The 15,657-nt window shown below is 34.4% G+C and overlaps 1 long non-coding RNA gene across 1 annotated transcript in view; it reads left to right on the forward strand.

Moving 5' to 3' along the window:
- The window catches only part of LOC144978147 (uncharacterized), a 15,061-nt gene extending 860 nt beyond the window's left edge, over positions 1-14,201 (forward strand). Inside the window, exons 2-3 of the long non-coding RNA XR_013646472.1 lie at positions 1,752-1,959; positions 12,265-14,201. This is a non-coding gene — a long non-coding RNA (uncharacterized LOC144978147). The remainder of the gene's footprint in view (positions 1-1,751; positions 1,960-12,264) is intronic.
- The last annotated feature ends 1,456 nt before the right edge of the window (positions 14,202-15,657 follow it).

Genomic DNA, 15,657 nt, shown 5'->3' on the forward strand with positions numbered 1-15,657 from the left:
ATAAGAGGGATGTGAGGTAACAATTTATAAAAAGAAAATAAAAGTAGTCCTTCAGAGCTGTATGTAGGTTTCTCTATCAATATAAGGACAGTAGTTTTATTTTATGGGGATATATAGCCTGTCAAGTAAATTTATGCATGGCTGGAAAACGATGATTAAAGAATAATAATAATGATAATATAATAATAATAATAATAATAATAATAATAATAATAATAATAATAATAATAATAATAATAATAATAATAATAATATAAATAATATCAGTAGTGCTAATAATTGTAATAATGATGATAGTACTAGTAATAGTAGTTGTTGTAGTAGTAGTAATAGTAATAATAATAACAATGATAATAATAATATATAATAATAATAATAATAATAATAATAATAATAATAATAATAATATAATAACAATGATAATAATAATAATAATAATAATAATAATAATAATAATAATAATATTCATTGTTATATTAATCATAATCATAATAATCATAAACAATAATCATTATCATAGTAATAATAATAAAATAATAATAATAATAAAAAAAAAATAATAATAATAATAATTAATAATAATAATAATAATAATAATATGATAATAATATAATAATAATAATAATAATAATAATAATAATAATAATAATAATAATAATAATAATAATAATAATAATAATATAATAATAATAATAATAATAATAATAATAATAATAATAATAATAATGATAATGAAACTAAGAAGCATGTGACTTGAATAGTAGGGAGTTGAAATTTCGGGGTGGAAAATGATGAAGAAATAGAATATTAGGGAGAAGATGTAGAAGAAGGGGATGGAGCTTAAGAAGATGGAAAAAATAGTTAGATCAACAAAGGAAGAATTGAGGTGTTCAAAAAAAAAAAAAAAAAGGAAAGCTTCCATTACCTGTATAATCAGGCAAAATCCATAGACGGAGACTTTGTCATTCTCTTTTCATCTCGTATTTGTGCAATCATTAGTTATACAATAATGTGACCACAACTCTTTGGGAAAAAATTTGCCAAATATTTGTTGAGTATACTTAAACTACCAAGTTTTGATCTGGATTAAAACATGGTGTATATGACTGACCTCGGGTTCCCTTGTACAATGTTATACGTTAACGAGTAGTCTTCTATGAAGCAATTAAAAGTTTTTAAATTATACCCAAATGACAACAGTGACTCACCATCGATGGATGGGATCCATTGATCTCCCATAGTGGGCAGGAGGTCACTTTCTGTGTCTTCAATCCCCTTATATCTGTTTTCCAAGTTGCTTCTTTCTTTAACCTGGACTGGAGTTGCTTGGCTTTGTCCTGCCCTTTTCTTGGGCCCTTGGCTGAGAGGGAAACAGTCAGATGTTTAGTATTAGTTTAGGTAGAGGATTTTTACCCGTGAAAATCATTCCTTTGTTTTATTTTGTTTGTGATGTTTTCTGTTTTGGATATATTCTGTAAATATTTAAGTATATTGGTCTTAGTGGGAGCCTGTGCTGGTGTGAAGATGAGACTTTTAGGTGATCTTAAACTAAGTTAATTAATGAAATGCTCTTGAATATATATTTCTACTCGACTAATTCCCTTTGTTACTTTTTCTAGTAATTCTAGAAATTTTGACCACCCATTTTTTCCTATTTTCGCGCCATATGACCTAAATGTGTTACAAGCGCCGACAAGCCCCTTAAAACAAAACTCACCATTCATTCCAATTGTCTCCTCCTCCTGTTGCAGATCCTCATCAAATCTTCTACGTGAGTGACGTAACATTCAAGAAGTGATAATGCACTTGAAACAGAAATTGAACTATCTATGTGAAGAAGTGAACAACTCTTCATTGGATGATTTTGGGAATACATATCTTTCTTCATTTGACGTTTCAACACAATCAACAGTATTGAAAAAGGACACGAATTTAATTTTTATTAAGGTCGTAATGATGGTGAGAATTTGCCATTTAATTCTGATATAATTTTAAGGCTAGTTTTATTTCAATGTCAAAATTATATGTAATCTCTCTCTCTCTCTCTCTCTCTCTCTCTCTCTCTCTCTCTCTCTCTCTCTCTCTCGCTCTCTCTCTCTTTCTCTCTCTCTCACACACACATGCTCTCTCTTTCTCTATTTCTCTCTCTATCTTTCTCTCTCTTTTTTCTCTCTCTCTCTCTTTCTCTCTCTCTCTATCTCTGTTTCTCTTTTTTCTCTGTCTGGCTCGCTCGTTTTGTGTGTTTGTGTTTATGTGTGTTTGAGAGAGAGAGAGAGAGAGAGAGAGAGAGAAGAGAGAGGGGAGAGAGAGAGAGAGGGGAGAGAGACTGTGCGTTTGATTTTTTTATATTAGGAATATAACTCTCACAATTTTTTATAACATTGAGCTATGGTGACGTAAGCTGGACCTCAATATATAAACTGTAATCGAGAATGCTCGCTTACTTAGTCTAAAAGTTTTTTTACTGGTTATGTTTCTTGACTTAAATGAGTTGCTCATTAGTTTTATGGAATAAACAGCAGGTAATTCAGTAGTTAATTATTAGTATCTAGTTTAGCTTACATACCACAAAACTAAATTTGTTTATGTATTATGAAAATAGCATTGATAATAAATGATAGACAATAGTAGTAATTATTATAAAAATCCTACTTGATAGTCAAGTGATAAGAGGGATGTTAGGTAACATTTTATAAAAAGAAAAAAAAAAATAGTCCTTTAGAGCTGTATGGCCACGTAGGTGGAGATTATAAGTTTCTCTATCGATATAAGGACAGTAGTTTTATTTTATGAGGATATATAGCCTGTCAAGTAAAGTCATGCATGGCTGGAAAACGATGATTAAAATAATAATGATGATAATAATTATTATAGATATAATAATAGCAGTAGTGCTAATAATTGTAATAATGATGGTAGTAGTTGTAGTAGTAGTATTAGTAGTAGTAGTAGACGTAGTAATAATAATAATAATAATATTATTAATAATAATAATACATGTAGTATTCATTGTTATATTAATCATAACCATAATAATCATAAACAACTATCATTATCATAGTAATCATAATAATCATTATCATGATAATAATAATAATAATAATAATAATAATAATAATAATAATAATAATAATAATAATATAATAATAATAATAATAATAATAATAATAGTAATAATAATAATAAAAATAATAATAATAATAATAATAATAATAATAATAATAATAATAATAATAATAGTAATAATAATAATAATATAATAATAATAATAATAATAATATAATAATAATAATAATAATAATAATAATAATAATAATATAATAATAATAATAATAATAATAAAATAATAATAATGAAATTAAGAAGCATGTGACTTGAATAATAGGGAGTTGTAATTCGGGGTGGAAAATGATGAAGAAATGGAATATTAGGGAGAAGATGTAAAAGAAGGGGGTGGAGCAGAAGATGGAGAAATAGTTAGATTAACAAAGAAAGAATTTAGGTGTTCAAAAAAAGGAAAACTTTCATTACCTGTTACATCTCTGTACCGAGTCCTTACTGTCAAAACGACATCTTCTAAGAAATCAATTTCTATTGCGTCAACTTCCTCGCCCTTCTTGTCTTTTGTACCCATTTTACAGCATTATCAAATCTTTTAAACATAGAATTCCAGCAATTTATTTATTTCAAGATCAAGTCCCCCCCCCCCCCCCCCCCCCCCCGTTGTGGTATCCGGGGGCCCTCAACGGAGAGGGGTCAACAATTAACCCACTGCAAGCTTACATATGCATCATCGTAAGATTCGACTAAACGAACCATTTAGGTTAGGTGGCATCAAACAAAAAACCGCATCTTAACTAGGCATTTTGATGTCTCTTCTCTTTCATCATTATCGTCATTGCCTTTTTCTCCCGGGTCAGACAAACAGTTTCCATCCTTCTCTATCTTGTTTATCTCGTTCCAGCACTTCTCTGTATATCGATCAGCTTATTTAATTCTTCTCCATGCTCTGCGTGGCCTTCCCCTTGATCTTCTGCCCTGAGGGTTCCAGTCCAACACTTTCGTTGTTATAGTGGAGTCATTCTTTCTAAGGGTGTGTCCAACCACCTCCATAGTCTTCTCCTATTTCCTCTCTCACTGGTTTCTGCTATATTCTTTTTCATACTTCTTCGTTCTTAATTCTATCCATCCATTTTATTCTGAGTATCTTACCATGGACAAAGCTGCCAACCTACTGAAAACAATGCGGAATTGTGCGCATTTTCAGCGATTGTACGCATGTAAGCATTTTCCCCAAGATTGTACCCATTTTCAGTGTACAGAGTCACTTCAGTTTTCTTTAGTTGTAATTCATATTATTACTAGCCTATTGAGAAACCTTGGTGACCAAGTGGATGTTCATATATTTTTTGACCAATTATGATCTTCATGCTGGGAGGTAGAATTCTGAAAGGATTGGATTATAGTCTTGGGAACATCATTTTTGCTGCCATTGAGCTTGTGCGGTGTGACTTTATGTAATTATACTGTCCTCTTACTTTCACAATGGTTAGTTTCTGTCGGTTTCAGGATTGTACCCATTTTTATGAAATCTCCCCCATTTTGAGGTCGCATTGTTCACATTCTGTAGGACAGACTTTACGTTTGAGTTGATAAGTCTTAGCTTTAGTCGAAGGAAGATATCTTAAAATCTCCAAACTCTGTTCAAAATGTGAATGCAGCCGGTGCCTTTCCTATCCGTGCTTTCACCTCTGCTTCTGGGCCTCCATCCTTGTCAATTATGCTCCCGAGATAGCAGAAAGGGAGTCCATAATATGCCAGAATTTTCCACAATGTTGATCTGTCAATAATGTCGAAAGCCTTCTTGTAATCCAGAAGTTGACAATAAGAGGAGAGTTCCATTCTATAGATTGTTCCACTATGAGTCGGAGAGGCAATCTCGTTGGTGGTTGAACGGTTTTTCCGAAAAACTGCCTGTTCATCCCGCAGTTTAGCATCTGTTGTATTCTTAATTCTCTCTAGAATAATACGATGCAAAACTTTCCTGGGATATAGAGAAGAGTTATTCCTCAATAATTATAACAATTACTGAGATCCCCTTTCTTTATTTAGAAGCTTGACAAAATGTCCTTCCTTCCAATCTTCACTTTGTGAAAGAGTAATCAATTTAAAAAAGGGAGCTGAGCATTTCAAAATACAGGAGGTGATGTTGTTTTGTGTTTTTTAACATGAATTAATTGAGAAGTATCATAATAAAAAGGAGCTGAGAAGTTTTTAAAAAAGAAACTTGAGTAAGAACTGATAAGGTCCAATAAAGACGAACATTAGAAACTAAAAAAAAAACAGTGAATTAAGTTTGAAAAGTACGGAGCTGCTATCTTTTAAGTTCCTAAAAAAAAAATTAAAAAGATTTGCGGTGTTCAAATAATAATGAAGCTTAAAAGTCATTTTAAAAATTAAACGGAAAATTATTTTTTAAAGCAACAGCACCGAATAAATTCAAAGAGAGAAGGAACAGAGAAATTTAAAAAATACAGAAACTGAGAGGTTCAAACAAGAAAGAACTTGAAAGCTCATAAAAGCAGTAAAAAGTTTATAAAAGAAGAAACTGATAAGTTCTCGAAAAAAAACAAAGACAAGAATTTAAGTTTTCAAATGGATAATGCGCAGAGAAGTTATAAGAAGGAGCAAAATGGATAAAGGAACTGATGAGTTCCGTTCAAAAAGAAAGATGTAAGGAGCTAAATAGAGAAGGAACAACAGTTTTTGTTCAAAAATTATCAAAGGAACGCAGAAGTTTTAAAAAATGATAATGATAATAAAGGAAAAAAGAAGTAAAATAAAAGTAAAAAGAAAAGAACTGAAAGGTTCAAAAGAGGGAAAAGCTTAGTTTCTCAGAAAAAGGAAACTGATGTCTAGAAAAGAAACTTGGATAGTGATAGAAAAGAGAAGTCCAAAATAATATGGAACTGAGAATACAAAGAGAGAAAATGTAAAAACGGACCTGAGTTCTAAGAAAGAACAGGAGGATTCAAAAAGGGCTGGAACTGAGTAGTTAAATAAAACTGGTTTTTGAATAGAATGAACCAGTAATTCAGGTAAAGAAGTAACTAAGAATTCCACTTCTTAGCCCTTTGTTGCCTGTTCAAATTCTACATTATAAAAGTTTTAACATACCATTGTAGTAGTTTACTTACTTCAAGCTTCTATTGCCCCCGTGTGGTATCCGGGGTTCCTCAACTGAGAGGGTACTAGAATTGAACCACCGTAAGCTCATGCGTGTCGTAAGAGGCGACTAAACGAGCCAATTAGGTTTGGTGGCATCCAACTAAAAACCACCATTTTCGTTGAGCATTTCGTCGTTCCTTCTCTTTGTGAGAGAGTTTTTATAAAGTTGAAAAAAGGGAGCTGAGCAGGGTGTTGAAGATGTTAGCAATGGATGTGATGTGTGAAGTAATGCCTACCATTATTGGGCCCGTAATGGTAGGGATTGTAATGGCAGAGTTCTTGGCAATGAAGATGTTGCTGGTGGCAAGGGATGATAGGGATGTCAATGGTGAATCGAGGTAGAAGCAGTGGTGGAGTGGATGACAACGGTTGGTGGCGTGATGATGGTATGGAATTCGTGATGGTAGGGTTGTTGTGGCGAGGAGGGGATGCTTGGAAACGATTATGGTGAGGATGTTATGGTGTTAACAATGGATGCGGTATATGATGCAGTAGTGGTACGGCCCATTGTGGTAGGGAATGTAATGGCAGAGTTCTTGATGATGAAGGTGTTGTTGGTGGCGAGGTGATGATAGGGATGTCGATGGTGGATCGACGGTAGTCGCAGGGGTGATGTGGGTGACAACGGTGGGTGGTGTGATGATGGAAATCATGATGGTAGGGTTGTTGTGGCGAGGAGGGGATGCTGGGAAGTGATGATGATGATAGTGGTTGCGATGGTAGGTGTTAGTGGAGGAACCGGCTGGTGGTGATAGTGGTAAGGTGACAGGGATTGTGATGTTGAGATCATAGGTGTGAGGGAAATGATAGTGGGTGGTGGGGCTGATAAGGATTGTGACGATGGAGGTAGAATTGGTAATGAAGTGATAGTAGTGGTGTGGTTTTAGACTTGGCATCCCGATTTGATTTGGAATGGGTGGAGTCAAGTGAGTCACACAATAGTCCTCATTCCCATGGTAAATGTAGTCGACATTCGCATGGATTTGTAATACAGATGAGTGTGCCTCAACCGGTGGGGGTGTATTTGTTTGTGTTTCAGGTCCATACCAAAATACAATAGGTGATCTGGAGGCCTACAGATCACCCGAATGTATTTTGGCAGAATGTTGATTTACAGTGACTGCGGTAATGAAAACATATTGTGTGATTGGCCTGACTTTCCCATTGTTGAATCATCTCAGGACTAGGTCTGGAATGTGCTACTGTTTGATCTTCATTGCTAAATCTGCGTCTGTCATCATATCCTTGCCATCCCTACCACGCATTGTCACTAATCTCACACCATGATCGCTTCATCACAATCCCTTTCACCATGCCGTTATCCCCATCATCTCTTCCAAAACTACCACCTCCCAGTCACAACCAATATCATCTGATTCACTTCCCACCATCTTCAATCCTCTCCACCATGATCCTACTTGAGTGATTCCCATTATCACGACACTTGCCTTTGTCATCTTCATCATCATTGCCACTGCCGTAGCTCCATCATCTTCATCCCTGCCATTACCTCTATGCCAACACCACTTTCATCATCTGGAGCTCTACCATTGCATTCCCCACCATCATGGTCCTTACCACTGGTGCATCATTGCCACATCCATTGTCAACACCATTAACATCCGCATTGTCACTTTTCCCATCATTCCCCCCCCGACACAACTATCCATGGTTGCTACAGAGAAGTGTAGAACAAGAGGGAACTGAGAAGTTCAAAGCAGGAACTTTTAAGTTCACAAACAGGACTTGAGAAGTTCATGAAATCAAGAAGTTTAGAATATTTCTAGGACAGAAGAATCTCATATCTTTAAAAAAAAAGCCGAAGCTCATGAAAGCAGAAACTGAGAAGAAGAGGAGAAGGAAGGAACCGAGGAGTTCTTTAAAAAAGAATTAAGATGTTCAAGTAGTTGAGGAGCTGAGAGGATATAAATATGTTCCAAATTGGAAAAAAATGGAACAGAGAAATTCCAAGACAAAAAATGAGAAAGAAGAGACAGAGAAGTTCAAAGAAAAAAGGACCTGAGAAGTTCAATAGAAAAAATAAGGAAGTGATGAGTTAAAATGTGACAGAGAAATTCCAAGAATGAAATGGAAAGAAGTCACAGAGTCGTTTAAAGAAGAAAAGAGGAACAAAGAAGTTCAAATATAAAAAAGAAGGAACACAAAAGTTTAAACAGGAAAAAAGAAGAAACACGAAATTTTCAAGGAACAGAGAAGTTCAAATTGAAAAATAAGGAACAGAGAAGTTCAACGATAAAAAATGAGAAAAAAAAACAAAACAGAAGTTAAAAGGAAAAAGTAACACAGGAGTTCAATTGTTTTAAAAAGGAAGAACTCAGAAGTTTAAATGGAAAAAAAGGGCGGAGCACAGAAGTTTCAAATAACACAAAAGATGGAACAGACAAAGAATTTCCAATACAGATAATGAGAAAGAAGGAACAGAAGTTCAAGGAAAAAAGGAACATAAAAGTTCAAATAGAAAAGAGAAGGAACGCAGAAGTTCAAATAGAAAAAAAAGGAAGAGAGGACTTCCCAAGGGACAGAGAAATTTCAAGAAAAAAATAGAAAGAAGAAACAGAGATGTTGAAAGAAGAATAAAGGAAAAGAGAAAGTTCAAATAGTAAAAAAGAAGAAGGAACACAGAAGTTTAAATAAAAAACAGAAGTTCAAAGAAAAAAAATAGAAAGAAGAAACAGAAGTTCAAAGAAGAATAATGGAACACAAAAGTTCAATTAGAAACGAAGAAAGACCTCAGAAGTTCAAATGGAAAAGAAAAGGACGGAACACAGTTTCAATTAACACAAAAGATGGAACAGAGAAGTTCCAAAATAAAAAATAAAAAAAAAGATACAGAAGTTCAAGGAAAAAAGGAAAATAGAAGTTCAAATAGAAAATATGAGCAACGCAGAAGTTCAAATAGAAAAAAAGAAGGAAGAGAGGAGTTCTCAAGGGACAGAGAAATGTAAAGAAAAAAGTAGAAGAAATATAGATGTTGAAAGAAGAATAAAGGAACACCGAAGTTCAAATAGTAAAAAGAAGAAGGAATACAAAAGTTTCAATTGATACAAAGGAAGAAAAAGAGAAGTTAAAAAAGAAAAAGAAGGAACACAGAAGTTCAAGTAGAAAACAGAAGAGATTGCGTGAAAAAGGGAGAGAGAAGTTCCAAGAAAAAAAAAATAGAAAGAAGAAACAGAAGTTCAAAGAATAATAAAGGAACACAAATGTTCAAATAGAAAAAAAGAAGGAACACAGAAGTGAAATGAACAAAATGGAATAGAGAAGTTCCAGGATACATAATGAGAAATAAGAAACAGAGAAGTTCAAGGAGAAAAGGAACACAGAAGTTCAAATAGAAACAAAGAAGGAACACAGAAGTGAAATAAACAAAATGGAATAGAGAAGTTCCAGGATACATAATGAGAAATAAGAGAGAAGTTCAAGGAGAAAAGCAACACAGAAGTTCAAGGAGAAAAGCAACACAGAAGTTCAAATAGAAACAAAGAAGGAACACAGAAGTTCAAATAGAAGAACGAAGGAAGAGATGATTAAAAAGGGACAGAGAAGTTCCAAGAAGAAAACTGAAAGCAGAAACAGAAATTCAACAAAGAATAAAGTTTGAAGTTAGAACTTAGAAAGACATAAAACAAAAACTGAGAAGGTTTGACAGAAAGGAGCTGAGAGGTTCTTTACATAAAAAGAATTGAGGTGTTCATAACGATGAGGAGCAGAGAAGTTATAAATATGGAACTGAAGTTTCAAATGAATAGAACAGAAGTTCATATAAAAAAATGACAGATAATTTTTTTAAAGGAACAGAGCAGTTCCACAAATAGGAACTAAGAAGTATCTTTAAAGTGAAATTGAGAAGTTATAAAGTGTGAATTTTGACAAAAGAACGATCCAGAAAGTCAGATTATAAGAAGTAACTGAGAAAATTTAAAAAGAAAGAACTGATACGTTCAAATTTCAAAATAAAAAGAACGCTTTCATAAACCGGTTATATCTCTGTACCGAGTCCTTTCTTTGAAAATGGCCTCTTATCTTTCCACTGTATTTCAGGTATTCTTCTTTGAAATCTCATTTCTATTGTGTCAACTTCTAAGACCTTCTTGCCTGTTGTTCTCATTTTGCAACATTATAAAATAGTTTCAACATACATTGCTGTAGTTTACTTACTTCAAGCTCAATTTGCCCCCTGTGTTATTCGGGTTCATTAACTCAGAGGGTGTTAGAATTGACCCACCGCATGTTTCATCATAAGAGGCGAATGTACGAGCTATTTTGGTTTGGTAGAATCCAACAAAAACTGCCATCATTGTTGACATTTTTAATTCAGAAAAGTGAGTGGAGCAGGCACTTATGTTGGTAACAACAAGATATGAAGTGAATAGAAAAGTGCCAGAAGACAATAGAGAATAAAAAATTTTCGCGGCGGTGGTGGGGTTTGAACCTGCGACCTTATTGGTACGACAACTCCGCCTGGCAGGTGAGAGCGTGGCTCTACCGTGTGAGCCATCCACGAACACAAAAAATATTCGTTTCAAACTCAAAGTCATCACTAGATCCCTCTCTCACCCACTTCTTGAGACCGCCGATTCGTTCGTACACCACCATCGCGAATAATTTTGACCAGCAGCTAAGCTTAATAGCCAATATTCTCAACACAAACATATAACATAGAAACGATTGAGACATTGAGTATGCTCCGGTGTATGGGTGAATTTTTTAATTCAGAAAAGTGAGTGGAGCAGGCACTTATGTTGGTAACAACAAGATATGAAGTGAATAGAAAAGTGCCAGAAGACAATAGAGAATAAAATTTTTTTTTTTTTTTTTCCGTTTCTATGTTATATGTTTGTGTTGAGAATATTGGCTATTAAGCTTAGCTGCTGGTCAAAATTATTCGCGATGGTGGTGTACGAACGAATCGGCGGTCTCAAGAAGTGGGTGAGAGAGGGATCTAGTGATGACTTTGAGTTTGAAACGAATATTTTTTGTGTTCGTGGATGGCTCACACGGTAGAGCCACGCTCTCACCTGCCAGGCGGAGTTGTCGTACCAATAAGGTCGCAGGTTCAAACCCCACCACCGCCGCGAAAATTTTTTATTCTCTATTGTCTTCTGGCACTTTTCTATTCACTTCATATCTTGTTGTTACCAACATAAGTGCCTGCTCCACTCACTTTTCTGAATTAAAAAATTCACCCCATACACCGGAGCATACTCAATGTCTCAATCGTTTCTATGTTATATGTTTGTGTTGAGAATATTGGCTATTAAGCTTAGCTGCTGGTCAAAATTATTCGCGATGGTGGTGTACGAACGAATCGGCGGTCTCAAGAAGTGGGTGAGAGAGGGATCTAGTGATGACTTTGAGTTTGAAACGAATATTTTTTGTGTTCGTGGATGGCTCACACGGTAGAGCCACGCTCTCACCTGCCAGGCGGAGTTGTCGTACCAATAAGGTCGCAGGTTCAAACCCCACCACCGCCGCGAAAATTTTTTATTCTCTATTGTCTTCTGGCACTTTTCTATTCACTTCATATCTTGTTGTTACCAACATAAGTGCCTGCTCCACTCACTTTTCTGAATTAAAAAATTCACCCCATACACCGGAGCATACTCAATGTCTCAATCGTTTCTATGTTATATGTTTGTGTTGAGAATATTGGCTATTAAGCTTAGCTGCTGGTCAAAATTATTCGCGATGGTGGTGTACGAACGAATCGGCGGTCTCAAGAAGTGGGTGAGAGAGGGATCTAGTGATGACTTTGAGTTTGAAACGAATATTTTTTGTGTTCGTGGATGGCTCACACGGTAGAGCCACGCTCTCACCTGCCAGGCGGAGTTGTCGTACCAATAAGGTCGCAGGTTCAAACCCCACCACCGCCGCGAAAATTTTTTATTCTCTATTGTCTTCTGGCACTTTTCTATTCACTTCATATCTCATCATTGTTGACATGTCTTATTTTTGTGAAAATATTTTCTCCTCCTTGTACTATTTAAAACGACATCTTTTCTCTCCATTGTATTTCAGGCATTCTTCATGGAAATGACACTTTGATTGCGTTGACTTTTTCACCCACCATGGCTCTTGTCCACATTTCACATCATCATTTATTAGTCTCAACATAACATTGCAGAAGTTTTCTTACTTCAAGCCTCAGTTTTCTAATTGTCATTATGTCTTTCATTGTCATGTTGAGCACGTTGACCTGGTGTCTTAGTGCTACGGTAAATGTAGTCAGCATTTGCATAAATTTGTAATACAAATGAGTGTATTTAGACCGGAAATTCAATCGTTTGTTTTTCAAGTTTTTACTAAAGTGCATTTCGTTTTCTGGAGACCTACAGATTACTGTTATGTATTTTGGTAGTATGTTGGTTTACAGTGACCGTGGCAAGAAGAAAACAAGAGTGTGATTGGCTGGACTTTCCTATTTGTGAGTCATCTCAAAGCTAGGTCTGGAAGTCTCACATTCGGACAAAAAAATATTGCAGTTTGGTCATGGATTTGCAAACTTCCCACCATCTTCAATCCTCACCACCATGATCCTACTTGAGTGATTCCCATTATCACGACACTTTTCTCTGTCATCTTCATCATCATTGCCACTGCCGTGGCTCCATCATCTTCATCCCAGCTATTACCTCTATGCCAACACCACTTTCATCATATGGAGCTCTACCATTGCATCCCCCATCGTGATCCTTACCAGTGCATCATTGCACACCCAGTGGCAATACCAATAGCATCCTCATTGTCATTTACGTCATCATTCCCTCCCCGACACCACTATCCATGGTTGCTACCTTTATTACTATGACCCTTACTAATGCTTCAATGTATGTATTGAAATTATAAAAACATTTATGTTCATTCTGGTACTTTTAACTGGAATTTTTCTAGAAGGGGGTAGAAGAAAAGTACAGAACAAGAGGGAACTGAGAAGTTCAAAAGCAGGAACTTTTAAGTTCACAAACAGGACGTGACAAGTTCAAAGAATAAGGACATAAGAAGTTCATGAAATTAAGAGATTTAGAATATTTGTAGAATCTCATCTTAAATGAAAAGCAGTTTGAAAAGGAAAAGAACCGAGGAGTTCTTAAAAAAAAGAATTAAGATGTTCAAATGGTTGACAAGCTGAGAGGATATTAATATTTTTCAAATCAGAAAAAAAAGGAACAGAAAAGTTAAAATTGAAAAAAAAAAAAAACGGAACAGAGAAATTCCAAGACAAAAAAATGAGAAAGGAGAAACAGAGAAGTTCAAAGAAAAAAGGACCACAGAAGTTCAATAGAAAAAAGAAGGAAATGAGAAGTTCAAATTGAAAAAATACGGAACAGAGAAGTTCAACAATAAAAAATTAGAAGAAAAAACAAAAGTTAAAAGGAAAAAGTAACACAGGAGTTCAATTTTTTTAAAAAGGAAGAACTCAGAAGTTTAAATGGAAAAAAAGGGTGGAGCACAGAAGTTTCAATATACACAAAAGATGGAACAGACAAAGAATTTCCAATACAGATAATGAGAAAGAAGGAACAGAAGTTCAAGGAAAAAAGGAACATAAAAGTTCAAATAGAAAAGAGAAGGAACGCAGAAGTTCAAATAGAAAAAAAAGGAAGAGAGGACTTCCCAAGGGATAGAGAAATTTCAAGAAAAAAATAGAAAGAAGAAACAGAGATGTTGAAAGAGGAATAAAGGAAAAGAGAAGTTCAAATAGTAACAAGAGGAAGGAACACAGAAGTTCCAAGAAAAAAAAATAGAAAGAAGAAACAGAAGTTCAAAGAAGAATAATGGAACACAAAAGTTCAATTAGAAACGAAGAAAGACCTCAGAAGTTCAAATGGAAAAAAAAGGACGGAACACAGTTTCAATATACACAAAAGATGGAACAGAGAAGTTCCAATATAAAAAAGAAAAAAGAAGAAACAAAAGTTCAAGGAAAAAAGGAAAATAGAAGTTCAAATAGAAAATATGAGGAACGCAGAAGTTCAAAAAGAAAAAAAGAAGGAAGAGAGGAGTTCTCAAGAGACAGAGAAATGTCAAGAAAAAAGTAGAAGAAATAGAGATGTTGAAAGAAGAATAAAGGAACACCGAAGTTCAAATAGTAAAAAGCAGAAGGAATACAAACGTTTCAATTGATACAAAGGAAGGAAAAGAGAACTTTAAAAAAAAATGAAGGAACACAGAAGTTCAAGTAGAAAAATGAAGAGATTGCGTGAAAAAGGGAGAAAGAAGTTCCAAGAAAAAATAAATAGAAAGAAGAAACAGAAGTTCAAAGAATAATAAAGGAACACAAATGTTCAAATAGAAAAAAAAGAAGGAACACAGGAAGTGAAATAAACAAAATGGAATAGAGAAGTTCCAGGATACATAATGAGAAAGAAGAAACAGAGAAGTTCAAGGAGAAAAGGAACACAGAAGTTCAAATAGAAACAAAGAAGGAACACAGAAGTGAAATAAACAAAATGGAATAGAGAAGTTCCAGGATACATAATGAGAAATAAGAACAGAGAAGTTCAAGGAGAAAAGGAACACAGAAGTTCAAATAGAAACAAAGAAGGAACACAGAAGTTCAAATAGAAGAACGAAGGAAGAGATGAGTTAAAAAGGGACAGAGAAGTTCCAAGAAGAAAACTGAAAGCAGAAACAGAAATTCAACAAAGAATAAAGTTTGAAGTTAAAACTTAGAAAGACATAAAACAAAAACTGAGAAAGTTTGACAGAAAGGAGCTGGGAGGTTCTTTACATAAAAAGAATTGAGGTATTCATAACGATGAGGAGCAGAGAAGTTATAAATATGGAACTGAAGTTTCAAATGGATAGAACAGAGAAGTTCAAATAGAAAAATGTAGGAACAGAGAATGACATAGAATTTTTTTTTTAAAGGAACAGAGCAGTTCCACAAATAGGAACTAAGAAGTATCTTTAACGTGAAATTGAGAATTTATAAAGTGTGAATTTTTACAAAAGAATATACCAGAAAGTCAGATTAAGAAGTAACTGAGAAAATTTAAAAAGAAAGAGCTGATACGTTCAAATTTCAAAATAAAAAGAAAGCTTTCATAAACCAGTTATATCTCTGTACCGAGTCCTTACTTTGAAAACGACATCTTATCTTTCCATTGTATTTCAGGTATTCTTCTTTGAAATCACATTTCTATTGTGTCAACTTCTAAGACCTTCTTGCCTTCTTGTTCTCATTTTGCAACATTATAAATAGTTTCACCATACATTGCTGTAGTTTACTTACTTCAAGCTCAAGTTTCCCCCGTGGTATTCGGGTTCATTAACTCAGAGGGTGTGAGAATTGACCCACCGCATGTTTCATCATAAGATCGAATGTACGAGCTATTTTGGTTTGGTAGAATCCAACAAAAACTGCATCATTGTGACATGTTTTTTTTGTGAAAATATTTTCTCCTCCTT

The sequence above is a fragment of the Berghia stephanieae genome, chromosome 1, assembly GCF_034508935.2.
Source record: "Berghia stephanieae isolate SIO BIC M18660-M18661 chromosome 1, UCSD_Bste_1.3, whole genome shotgun sequence".
Taxonomy (NCBI): Eukaryota; Metazoa; Mollusca; class Gastropoda; order Nudibranchia; family Aeolidiidae; genus Berghia; species Berghia stephanieae.